Below are 13738 nucleotides of genomic sequence, written 5' to 3'. Positions count from 1 at the left end.
TTCCCAAGTCCCTTTGCATGTCTGATTTTTGAATTTTCTCCTCAATTGGAAAACAGTCTATGCCTTTATTCCTTTTACCAAAGTACACGACCATATACCTCTCTACACTATCTGCCACTTCTTTGTCCATTCTCCCAATTTGTCTGTCCTTCTGTAGACTCCCTGCTTCCTCAACACTACCTGTCCCTTCACCTATTTTCGTATCTTCCACAGATTTAGCTTCAAAGCCATCAATTACGTTATTCAAATCATTGACATATAACATGAAAGGAAATGGTCCGAATACCGACTTCTACAGAACACCACCAGTCACCAACAGTTAACCAGAAAAGGCCCCCTTTATTCCCACTCTTTGCCTCCTGCCAGTTTGCAAATGACACAAAATTAGGGGGCCTTGTTTATAGTGAAGCAGATTACAACGAATCAGGAAGAGACTATGATCAGTTAGAGAGTTGAGGAACGGCAAACGGATTTCAACTTGGTTAAGTGTGAGGTAATGTACTTTGGACAGTCAAACTAGGGTAAGACTTATACAGTGAATGGCAAGGCATTGACAAGAGTGGAACAGAGGGACCTGGGAGCACCAGTGCACAGTTCACTGAAAGTGGATGTATAAGTGAACAGGGTGGTGAAGAAAGTTTTTAGTCTATTGTCCTTTATCAGTCAGAGCATTAAATTTAGCAGCAGAGACATTATGTTGTGGCTTAATGTCTTTGGTGAGCTGCACTTGAAGTATTGTGTATAGTTTCGGTCACTTTGTTATACCATAGACATTGTCAAGCTGGAAAAGGTGCAGAAGAGATTTACAAGGATGCTGTCTGAACTAGAGGGCTTGTGCTATGGGGAGAGGTTGGTCACATAGGATCCTTATTCCCTGGAGTATATAAGGAGGGGTCACCTCACAGTAGTTTATAAAATCATGAGGACTATGGATAAGGTGGACATTCATACCTTCTGCCCAGATTTGGATGGCAGTCCAGAACAGGACAACACCAATACAAGATAAGAAAGTAGAGATTTAAAAGAGGCCTGAGAAGTCACTTCTTGATACAGAAAGTAGTGAGTATTTGGAATGAGCTTCCAGAGGGAGTGTTTGAACCAGTACAATTGCAACATTGAAGAGGCATTTGGATAGGTACATGGAGTGAGGGACTTGGAAGGTTTGTTGGCCAAGTATGGGCAACTTGGACGAGCAAGAAGAACACTGCAGTCAGCGTGGACCAGTTGAGCTGACTGGCCTGTTTTAGTGCTGTGTTACTGCATGGCCCTGTGCCATGCCAACATCTTAAAACACAGAACATAGAACAGTACCCCTCAGGACAGGCCCTTCAGCCAGTGATGTCTGTGCCATGCACGATGCCAAATTAAATTGATCCTATCACCTGAACGTGATCCATATCCCTCAGTACCCTACATAATGATGAGTCTATCTAAAGGCCTCTAAAATACCACTATCATATCTGCGCCCACCATTACCTCTTTATGTTATCTTTAACATTTCTACACTGGGATAAAGGTTCTGACTGTCTTCTCTATTTACACCTCTCATAAATTCATATAATTCTATCTGTTTTCTCTCAGACTCCAACATACCAGAGAAACCAACCCAAGTTTGTCCAGCCTCTCTTTATAGCTGATATCTTCTAATCCAAGCAGGATCCTTGTGAACATCTTCTATACCCTTTACACAGCTTCCACGTCCTTCAAGCAAGGGCAATCACGTAAAATACAGAAGTTCAAGGTACACCCTCTAAAACCATCTCACATCAAAGTGACAATTCCAGGCCAAATTTGAATCACTTGACAGTTGTGCCAGGACTTGAATGCAATTACCTCCCACAAAGTGAAACCAAGCAACATAGGTGACGACAAGGTTTCGTTCCCAGATGAGCTCAATGACTTTTATGCTCGCTTTGGCCATTAAAACATGGAGGCAACTACATAGGCTCCCGTAGTCCCTGACAACCCTGTGACTTCAGTCTCTGAGACTGACGAGAGCACATCCTTCAGGGGGGTGAACTCACGGAAAGTGTCCGGCCCAGATGGTGTACCTGGGCAAGTACTGAAGACTTGTGCTAATCAACTGGCTGGAGTGTTCACCGGTATCTTTAACTTCTCGCTTCGGCAGTCTAAGTTACCCATCTGCTTCAAGCAGGAAGAATGTGGTAACCTCCCTCAATTGCCATCGTTCATTAGCACGTACATCCACTGTGATTTATTATTTATTTATTTATTTAGAGATACTGTGCGGAATAGGCCCTTCTGGCCCTTTGACCCGATGCCAGCCCCCTAGGCCTGAGTCGACATAGTAGTAGTAGCGGCCCTTTGAGCTTTGCCACCAGCAACTCCAGCTTTAAACCTAGCCTAATCATAGGACAATTTATAGGGACCATTTAACTTACTAACAGCTATGTCTTTGGACTGTGGAAGGAAACGGCAACATACAGTGGAATCTCACACATTCCATGAGGGGGAATCATGCAGAGGATGCTGGGATTGAACTCTGAACTCCAATGCCCTGAGTTGTAATAGTGGCTGGCTACCACACTACAGTGGTGCCCTTGATGAAGTGCTTTGAGAGGGTGATGATGAAACGTATCAATTCCTGCCTGAGAAGCAACTTGGATCCACTCCAATTTGCCTACCGGAGCAACAGGTCGAAAGCAGATGCTATTTCATTGGCTCTTCACTCAAACCTGGAACATCTGGACAATGAAAATGCATACGTCAGGATGCTCTTCATTGACTGCTGCTCTGTATTCAACACTATTATCTCTCAAAATGAATCAATGAGCCCCAAGACCTAGGCCTCAGTACCTTCCTCGTGCAAATGGATCTTTAATTTTCTCACTTGCAAACCCCAGTCAGTTCAGCTTGGCAACAACAATTACCACCAGCACAAGTGCACCACAAGGCTGTGGGCTTAGCCCCCTGCTCTATTCGCTTTATACTTATGACTGTGAGGCTAAGCACTGCTGCAATACCATATTTAAGTTTGCTGATGACACCGCTGTTGTTGGCGAAATAAAAGGTGGTGATGAATCAACATATAGGGTGGAGATTGAAAATCTGTCTGAATGTTGCCACAACAATGACCTCTCACACAATATTAGCAAAATCAAAGAGCTCGTTATTGACTTCGGGAAGAGGAAATGGGAGGTTCATGAGCCAGTCCTCATCAGAGGATCAGAGGTGGAGATGGGGAGCAACTTTGAATTTTCTCAGCGTCGTCATTTCAGAGGATCTATCCTGGGTCCAGCATGCAGGTGCCATTGCAAAAAAGTCATGGCAGCATCTCGGCTTCCTGAGAAGTCAGCAAAGATTTGTCATGTCACCAAAAACTTTGACAAATGTCTATAGATGCTCAGTGGAGAGTATACTGACTGGTTGCATCACAGCCTGATACGGAAAAGCCATTGCCCTTGCACGTAAAAGACTACAAAATGTAGTGAATAGGGCTCAGTCCGTCATTGCTGAGGGCCTCCCCACCATTGAGCACATCTACAAGGAGCCCTGCCGCAGCACAGCTGCTTCCACCGTCAAGCACCCACACCATTCAGGCTATGCTCTCTTCCCATTGCCGTCTTTAGGGAGGAGATACAGGAGCCCTGGGTCCCACCCCCAGGGTCAGGAACAGTTCCTACCCCTCAACCATCAGGCTCTTGAACCAGTGGGGATAACTTCAGCCACCCCAGCTCGGCACTGATTCTGCAACCTTTGGACTTATTTTCAACAGCTGTACCTCTGATGTTCTCAATATTATTTATTACTTTATTGATTTTTATTATTTTATTTTTGTATTTGAACAATTTGTTGGTTTTTTTGCACATTGGTTGCTTGTCCACCTTTGATGTGTACAATTTTTCATTGTTTATAATGTGTTTCTTTCTATTTACTGTGAATGCCCACAAGAAAATAAATCTTAGGGTTGTACGTGGTGACGTTTCTGTACTTTCATAATAAATTTACTTTGAACTCTGAAACTGATTTGTACACAATTCTCTAAACGCTGCCTGAGTCTTGTCAGAGAAAGTGCAATTGGTTTTGTCATATAACGTATAGCATACTTTAGAGATAGTGAATTAGCACAGAGTGGTAAATGAACCTTTTAACGAGCCTGTGAATAATTATTCAAATACAAAATCTGTTCCACACAACACATCTTTGACAACGATGAACAAGGGAAATATTAATTAAATTTCTATCAGTGATGAAAATGGTCGGGTAATCTGGCACCTTGGCTTTGCTCCAAGGTAGTATTGTGCCTTAATTGGTTGCCATAGTGGTGTGCGCACACAGGCACACACCTTCATTTGTGACTGGATGAACCGTTAGGTCTGTATAACAATACTGATTTGCCAATGTAAGGTCAGGTCCGAGTAGAATGTTTTATCCTTGAGGGCACTGGAAATGCTTGACCATACAGGGTGGTTTAGATCACCAATTCAAGAACTCCAGCCCACCCTGCTTGGTCCATCATTCCCATTACAATTGATATCTGCTAGTGAGGGCCCCAGTGAACGGATATTTCAGCAGTTAAGTGTTGGAGAAAACACTCATGAATAGCTGCTGAGCTCTCTGGAAGGTATTTGAGCAGTCAGAATCCATCTAATTAAATCACTAAAATCAACAAGGCATCAATTAACGTAGACACAGATACAATAAAAAGCATAATACATTGTACTGCAAATGGTCTAGTTAATGGCAGCAATGGATGTAATATGCAGTGCCTGAATTGTGCACATAAAAATCATGTACTAATAGATCCAATTTCTTGGCAAATAAACCAAACTTGGCCATAAACCACAATGTTGGCTTCACCCAATCATCAGTGAAATAATGAAAGAAGTCATCACTGTATCTGCTCACTGATCATCTGATCAACAATGCTTCTATTCAATGTACTAGAACCACTTGGCAAAAACACAACAGCTTAATCCCAGATGTAAGCCATTATAGCATACCCACAAAATTAAAATCAGTAATGGTCACTAGGAAATTATCTTGATAGCTGGAGTCTTACCAGAGGGACTAAAATATTATGTGTTACTTTAGTAGCTCCAGCTTGTCTAAATGTTTGAGCCAATATTTGTTTGAACACCTGAGTCTTGTTTTCACAATATGTGCAATGGTTTCAAGAGCTTCAGAAAATGCTTTATGTGATTATTCTCACAGAAAAACCAGTGGAAATAACTAAAAGAAATATTGAAGCAATTTTATTTATTTATTTTATGTTACTTAGTGATACCGCACAGAACAGGCCCTTCTAACCCTTTGTGCCGCACCATCCAGCAACCCCTGACAACCCCGATTTAACCCTAACCTAATCACGGGACAATTTACGATGACCATTGACCTACCTGGTCAGGAGAAAACAGGAGTACCTGGAGAAAACTCACATATTCCACAGGGAGGGTTTACAGAGACTCCTTACAGGGGACCGTAAACACAAAATACTCTGCAGATGCTGGGGCAACACTCACAACACGCTGGAGGAACTCGGCAGGTCGGGCGCATCCGTGGAAATGATCAGTCAAGGTTTCGGGCCAGAACCCTTCGTCAGGACTGAAGAGGGAAGGGGCAGAGGCCCTATAAAAAAGGTGGGGGGAGGGTGGGAAGGAGAAGACTGGTAGGTTCAAGGTGAAAAACCAGTAAAGGGAAGATAAAGGGGCGGGGGAGGGGAAGCAGGGAGGTGATAGGCAGGAAAGGTGAAGAAGGAACAGGGGAAAACACAACGGGTAGTAGAAGGAGGCGAAACCATGAGGGAGGTGATAGGCAGCTGGGGGAGGGGGCAGAGTGAAACTGGGGTGGGGTATGCTCATATACCGTCTGGATAGTCTCCAGCCCCTTGGTATAACCATTGAATTCTCCAACTTCCGGTAATTCCCTCCCCCTCCCTACTCCCATCCCAGTTTCACTCTGCCCCCTCCCCCAGCTGCCTATCACCTCCCTTATGGTTCCGCCTCCTTCTACTACCCATTGTGTTTTCCCCCATTCCTTCTTCACCTTTCTTGCCTATCCCCTCCCTGATTCCCCTCCCCCACCCCTTTATCTTTCCCCTTACTGGTTTTTCACCTGGAACCTACCAGCCTTCTCCCTCCCACCCTCTCCCCACCTCCTTTATAGGGCCTCTGCCCCTTCCCCCTACAGTCCTGACAAAGGGTTCTGGCCCGAAACGTTGACTGATCGTTTCCACGGATGCTGCCCGACTTGCTGAGTTCCTCCAGCGTGTTGTGAGTGTTGCTTACAGGGGACACCAGTATTGAACTCTGAACTCCAACGCCACAAGCTGTAATAGTGTTGTGCTGGTCACTATGCTATCTGAATCAGATAGGCCTGCATCCTCTCATATGCAAATAACTAGAGCCACCCATGCCAACAGAACAACTCATTAACTCCCTTTGAAGCCACAAATCCACTGTTGCACATCTCGTCAAATTTACTTGTCTTTTGGCCTCCCACAGCCATCATTTCATACCTAGACTCAATAGCTTCTTCTGCAGTTGCAGTCATTTCCAGAAGTTTATAATAATTATACAATAATGCAGCTAGATTCCCCTTTCTTTCTGTACAAAGGCTCAAGGTGAACATTTCTATCTGCATCATTGCATGGAATTGGAGTGCATTCAGGAGAAACTATTGATAGCTAGTATTTTGGTTCTATGCTTACAGTGTTAATAAATGTGCTCACAAGAGGGTGTAGCAGGCACATGGTAGGTTTTTGGAGGAAGAAGCACCCTGCATCATATTTTACACAATTATAACAAGTATATTACAACTGAAGTCTAGTCACTGTCATAGAGAAAGCTAATTAAAATGTCAAATCTAGAAGAATGTATAATTCAACGTTTATAGAGCTTTGCTCACAAATCTACATACTTATGATATTACCTGTAACCCAGAAAGTATTTCCTCATGGAGAAGAAAAACGATTGTAGTGATAATTTACAAATTTGCATAGGAATTGGATTTAGGACTAATTTTATTACTTTCTACTCTTTCATGCTTTCTTTGTTCTTTCAACATTATTATAACCGAGAAAATTTGAATGAAATAAACACAAAGCTAAAGGAACCTGCTACATTTAAATAATGAACTGCTGCTGTTCAGATTCTGCAGGGTGAGGAATTGGGTGAACTCACAAACATTAAAAGAAATGGCTTCAGCTGTTTTATTAGGAATATTTATTAGAAATTGGTGATGAAATGGCATAGGATGAGGATTTCCTCTAGTCAATTATGTGTGGTTGCTGTGCAAGTGCAGTCAAAAAGAATATATCCATAATTACTCTTTTTCTGTCATTCCTATCCATGTAGTCCTCTTCCCCTGCTTTTCCTTATATCTTAAACCTGAAACATTAACTATGTTTCTCTTCAACAGATGTACTGAGTATTTCCAGCATTTTAAGTTTCTACTTTAGATTTTCATTTTCTTCATATATTCTTCTTGCAGGCCCATTATTGGCACCATTGAAATCGCCACGTGGGAAAACCATGGGGATTCAGAGGATTATGGGGCAGGCACTGTGAAGTTAAAGGGATAGCTAATTGGAACTGTTGAAATGTAGGAATCTGGCACTGACAGAATCGGAATACGACTATGATTCTGCTTAGGGGAAAAAAAGTTTAATTGACTGAAATGCCAGCAGATAATGAGAGGGCAACAAGAGAATGTAATGAAAATAATTGTAAAGTTGCATGAAGGTATTCAGCTTCAGTTCATTTATTGTACATCAGAAATGTTACACTTCAAATGTCTTTGTCTTGACTCTGGTCAAACAATGTGCTACGTGCCTAATGAGCTACTGATAGTAATGGCAGTGTTTTGTCAACGCATTCAACACCTGATCCAACGTCCTGTCATCTGCAAGTGATCAGAATAGAAAAAGAAGGAGAATGTAAGGAATTTATAATTCTGAATGGAGCAAAACATTTTTTATTCTGGTCCCTGAGCATAATAACATAAGAACATAAGAAATAGGAGCAGGAATAGGCTATCTGGCCCATTAAGCCTGTTCCACCATTAAATATGATCATGGCTGATCTGGCAATGGACTTTTTCCCCATATCCCATAATTTCCCTGCTATACAAAAATCTAGCTACCTGTTTCTTAAATATGCTTAACGAGATCACCTCTACTGCTTCTCTGGGCAGAGAATTCGAAAGATTCACTACTCTCTGGTGGTAGGGAGAGGGGAAACCAGTTTCTCCTCATCCCCATCCTAAATCTATTCCTCTGACCTTGAGCCATGTCCCCTAGTTTTACTATTTCCTATCAGTGGAAATAACTTCCCTGTCTCTAACTTATCTATCCCTTTCATAATTCTATATGTTTCTCTAAGATCCCCTCTTATTCTTCAGAGTTCCAGTGAGTATAGTCCCAGGTGTCCCAATCTCTCCTCATGGGTAACTCCTCATCTCCAGAATCAATCTTATGAACCTCCTCTGCACTTCCTCCAAAGCCTGTATGTCTTTAATCAAGTAAGGATACCAAAACAGTACACAGTTGTCCAGGTGCAGTCTCATATGTTGCATCATAATCTCCCTGCTTTTAAAATTCAATCCCTCTAGCAATGAAGGTCAACATTCCATTTGTCTTCCTGATAACCTGTTGCACCTGCAACCTAATCTTTTGTGATTATGCACAAACACTCCCAAGTCCTTCTAAATAACAACATGCCACAATTTTTCACTATTTAAATAATAATCTGATTTTCTATTTTTCTTTCCAAAGTGGATGACCTTGCATTTACCAACATTGTACTTACTTAATCTATTTATACCCCTCTGTGCATTCTCTGCACAATTTGCTTTTCCAGTTAACTTAGTGTCATCAGCAAATTTAGATATGCTGCACTTCGTCCCCACTTCCAAATTGTTAATGAATATCATGAACAGTTGTAGGCCCAGCACTGACCCCTGCGACACTCTACACACCACTGGCTGCCAACCAGAGAAACACTAATTTATCTCAACTCTCTGCCTTCTTTTGGTTAGGTCAATCCTCCATCCATGCTAATATACTAACCTCAGTTCTGTTCATCCTTATCTTATAGACAAGTCTTTTATGCAGCACCTTATTGAGTGCCTTCTGGAAATCTAAGTGTATAACATCTACCTCTTCCCCTCTATCCACTGTGCTGATTACACCCTCAAAAAACTCAAGTATGTCTGTCAGACAAGACATGCTCTTCATGCCCAGTCCATCAGGTGAAAAGCCCTCTCCACCTCTGAGCACATCTGCAAGGAGTGTTTCCACAAGAAAGCAGCGCCCATGACCAAAGATCCCCTCCCCCGCCCCCCCACCCCCACCCCCGTCATCCAGGCCATGCTTTGTTTTCGCTATTGCCATCGGGAAGGACGTTCAGGAGCCTTAGGTCCCACACCAATAGATTCAGCAACAGTTATTACCCTTCAATCATTCGGCTCCTAAACCAGTGTGACTAGCTTCGCTCACCTCAACTCTGAACTGATTCCATAAACCTATGGACTCACTTTCAAGGACTCTACAACTCATGTACTGGGTATTATTTATTTGTTATTACTATATTTTGTACTGCAGAGTTTGTCTTCTTTAGCAACTTGGTTGTTTGTCCTTGTTTGTGTGACATTTACTGTATGTACCTTGATAATCAATTTACTTTGAACTTTGGACTTTGAATACATGTGTGTCTGCGCCCGTTAGAACCACTTCTATCCAGATGTCTCGCTACTTCTTCCATGATGATAGTTTAAAGCATTTTCCCGACTATAGATGTTAAGCTCACTGGCCTATAGTTACCTGCCTGTTGCCTACATCCTTTTTTGAACAGTGGCGTGACATCCACTGTCTAACACTGAGACCTTGCCAGAGTCCAGAGAATTTTGTTAAGTTATCACAAACAAATCTACTACAATTTTGCCATTTCTTTCAGTATCCTGGAGACATCCCATCAGAACCAGGGATATTGTCCACCTTTAGGCCCACCATTTTGCTCCTATCACAGCCATAACATCTCTCTTTGGTATCTTAGACATGTCCTCCACCGTGAAGACCAACACAAGATAGTTGTTCAAAGCTATGGCTGTTTCCACGTTACCTAATATTAATTCCCCCTTCTCATCTTCCAAGGGACTAACATTCACTTTAGCCGTCCTTTTCTGTTCTATATAATTATAAAAGCATTTACTACTCTTTTTATATTTTGTGCTTGTTTACATTCATAATCTTTCTGAGCCTGAAGGTCTGTTCTGATAAATTAGTAACTGTCTGATGAAATGTCCCTGATATTTTTAATAATGTGAATTAATAATGAGTATTTAGTCTTTCAGATAGTCCACAGTCCTGGAGAGGAACTACTCCCAATACTTTACGGATCCGGTAGACTCATTTGGAAGCATGTTCTGATGTGCTTCACAGGAGACAGGAAGATGTTAAACTGAAGTCTATTCCTGGGCAGGTGAGTTATCACCATTCCATGGTACAATTCAAAGAAAAGGAAGATGTATTTCCAGTGCCTAACACCTGTAACTGTTCACCTGTTCTCGTATTTCATGTTAGACTGGCTGTTGCTTTTGCACACAGAACACTCTCTGCACTGAAAAACGTTATTGCAACAAATACCTTCAAGTGATAAATGTAACTCATAATATTGTACAAATACTGTTCATTAATTTTAATTGCTTATCTCAAACAAATGGAGATTTCTTACATTGTGTTCCATTACTCTCCTTTGAAAATCAATATCACTTTTTTCAACTGGACAATTTAAAACTGAATTTGTAATGCTGAACTTACGGTCAAGTTCCTGTGTTTACCATCCATAATCATTTGCTGCTAACTGCATCACTGTCCTCTGACTCTGTTCATCCAACTAACAGATCTCTATATAGATTAGAAGCCATTCCTATTATTCATAGTCACATTCATTGACTCTTAGCTGCCCTTCGAAATAATCCAAAAAGCTTTGCAGTTCAGCGGCAATTTAAGAAGAGCAGTAACTGCTGGCTTGGACAGAAACAGCCACATCTTGTGAATGAGTGAATAAAGAACAACTGCCCTTATTTCCAGAGAAATCCATTTACATTCTGTGTTGTTTTTTGCCTCACCCAAGCACCCCCCTGAAATGTTTGATAGAAGTCACAATTTCAACTCTTCCCCTCTTAGCACACTTTCTACGCTAATGTGGTGTTTCAGGCACGTTTGAAATTCTGCTCCCATCCAACTCAATGTTTAACCCATACTTACATTCACATTTCACATTGATCTACTTTCAGTACTTGTGTGGCACGTGGCCAAGTGGTTAAGGCATCGGTCTAGTGATCTGAAGGTCACTAGTTCAAGCCTCAGCTGAGGCAGCATGTTGTGTCCTTGAACAAGGCACTTAACCACACATTCCTCTGCGATGACACCAGTGCCAAGCTGTATCAGCCCTAGTGCCCTTCCCTTGGACAACATTGATGGCACGGAGAGGGGAGGCTTGCAGCATGGGCAACTGCCGGTCTTCCATACAACCTTGCCCAGGCCTCAGTCAACATCGAAATCGATAGACTGCCAAAGAAGAAGAAGACTTTCAGTACCGGGTGGATGGTGGCCTTAAAATCACCACAGATCCTGACAGACCCATCTTTCTTGGTTACTGAGATCACTGGCAATGCTCATGTGCTCCAGTCAACCTCGGAAAGAAGTCCTTCAGCCTCCATGCAATCTACTGACTACCTTATCACAGATGGTATAAGGAACTGGACTGGCCTTGTAAAACTTGGGTGTGGCATTTTCATTTAACACTATTTTAGCCTTAATATGCATGAGTTTTCCAATGCCATCCTTGAGCACTGCAGTGGTATCATCCAATACCTTTCCTATTTTGCTTTCAGTTGACTCTGTTGCAGGGGACGTGGCGTGCAAATGGTGGATGGATCTCCAATCAAGTTGTAGTTGTTGTCTCAGCCAATCACATCCCTACGATGCAGGTCCTTCAGTTTTTACCACATACAAGCCGAATGTGGCTTGCTGGTTGTTGTATTTCACTAAAAAAAATATAGTTCCCAAAGGAGTTATCCTCTCTCCAGTATAAGTTCTTAGTTGGATATCTGCAGGCTTCAGTTCAGTATATTTAAAATGCTGTTCAAAGTGGTTTTGTAGGATGACTGAAATAGCTGAGCCAGAGTCCAATTCGATTTTAATTAACTTGCCATTAACTCCTGATGTTAGCCATATTGCTTGTCTAATGTAAATCTCACAGCTGCACAGTCCTGTGTCACTCATCATCAGGTTTTCATCAACATCATGCAGATTACTGCTTTTTGAAATTACAACTTAACTTTTTTTTAAATCTTTTTCCCTTCTCTGTGCAATCCACTTATTTTTGTCTGCCAGACATGCTTTTTGTATGTGACCTACTTTGCTGCAGTTTTTGCAAGTTCTGCTTTTAAACCTGCATTGGTCTGGTGTATGTGAGCCCCTGCCACAATGGTGACACAATTTGTTTGGAGAGGCCAGTTTCTGTTTAGACATTGCAATTTTGTTCACGCTCACTTTCATTCCTGACTGCAACTCAATTGTGTCTCTGTCTGTGGTTTCCATAGGAACAGTGATTTCAACTTTTCTTTAAAATGTAAGTTGTGCTTCAGTTGGCAAACGTTTTTGAAAGCTTTCTTGTAAGATTCCACAAGCTAAATGATCTCTTACTGTATCATTAAGCCCATTACCAAACTGACAATGCTCAGATGCTCTCTTGAATTCAGCCATATATGCTGAAATGAACTCCCCTTCCTTTTGATTCCGTTTATGAAACCTGTCAATCAACAATGGCTTCAATTCTAAATGCTGTATTGAAGATTCACAATATCAGCAAAGCTCATTTCTGCTGGTTTGGTCGGAGCAATTAAATTTTGAAGCAAACCCAATGCACTCAGCAAAATTGGTACTTGTTTCTCATTGGCTATTTCATTTGCTTCAAAATACTGTTCAATTTGCTCAGTATATAAAATCCAGCTATCATTTGTGTAATCAAACGTATCTATCTTTCTGATGTAGCCAGTGATTTCTGCTCTATTTTTAATGATTATTATCACCCGGTGCTCACTGTTTATGAACCTGTAAATTCTTCTGTTTTCTGACTTTTTAAAAAATTCAATTGTGTCTTCCCCTCAAATAACACATTCTGTACTTCATTTTGTTACTCGACTGTCTCTCGCTGCAGTTGTTTTTAGTTCAGGTATCTCGCTGTGCTTAAACAGATTGGTAGCCATCTCAGGTTCATTTTATAAATACCCCATCACTATTCTTAGGTTTTGTAACTTCAAAACATTAAACTAATGAAAAGGAAGACACAGGAGTTCAAAATGTGTGTCTTACTTCAAGTTTACTTTAAGCGAGGTGCACACATATCATGTGGAAGCGTGATGATGTATGCAATTCACGTATTTATACATATAACCCGTAATGAATTATTTAAATGAACAAGAACACTTAATCAACCATTATAAACACATGATTACTCAAGTATTAATGAAATATTACATACACAACAATGAACTTATCTTGATCTATGTGTGGCATCAGAGACAAGAGGCATAATAATAAACAATATATAAAGTTGAATAACTTTACAAAGCTTTCTAACACAATGGATTGGTAACCTTCCTCAGCAGAAAGCATAAAGTCATACTGAGCTTTGATTTCATATTTGATGGCAACTTAAAGATGACCAGGTATCCTTCCACATGTGACTTTGTCACTGGATTGTTATTCAAG

At 41.4% G+C, this 13738-nt stretch overlaps 1 long non-coding RNA gene across 2 annotated transcripts in view; it reads left to right on the top strand.

Annotated features, from left to right (window-relative positions):
* Window positions 1-13738, top strand: part of LOC140204087 (uncharacterized) — a 142067-nt gene that overhangs the window by 79921 nt on the left and 48408 nt on the right. Inside the window, exons 3-4 of one of the 2 annotated variants that reach the window (XR_011887526.1) lie at window positions 10304-10439; window positions 11857-13225. This is a non-coding gene — a long non-coding RNA (uncharacterized lncRNA). Of the gene's footprint in view, window positions 1-10303; window positions 10440-11856; window positions 13226-13738 lie in introns of those variants that run through there. The other variant, XR_011887527.1, reaches the window with a different exon arrangement.

Source organism: Mobula birostris, chromosome 1 (assembly GCF_030028105.1).
Source record: "Mobula birostris isolate sMobBir1 chromosome 1, sMobBir1.hap1, whole genome shotgun sequence".
Classification (NCBI taxonomy): domain Eukaryota; kingdom Metazoa; phylum Chordata; class Chondrichthyes; order Myliobatiformes; family Myliobatidae; genus Mobula; species Mobula birostris.
This window is presented reverse-complemented; position numbering and strand designations above follow the sequence as displayed.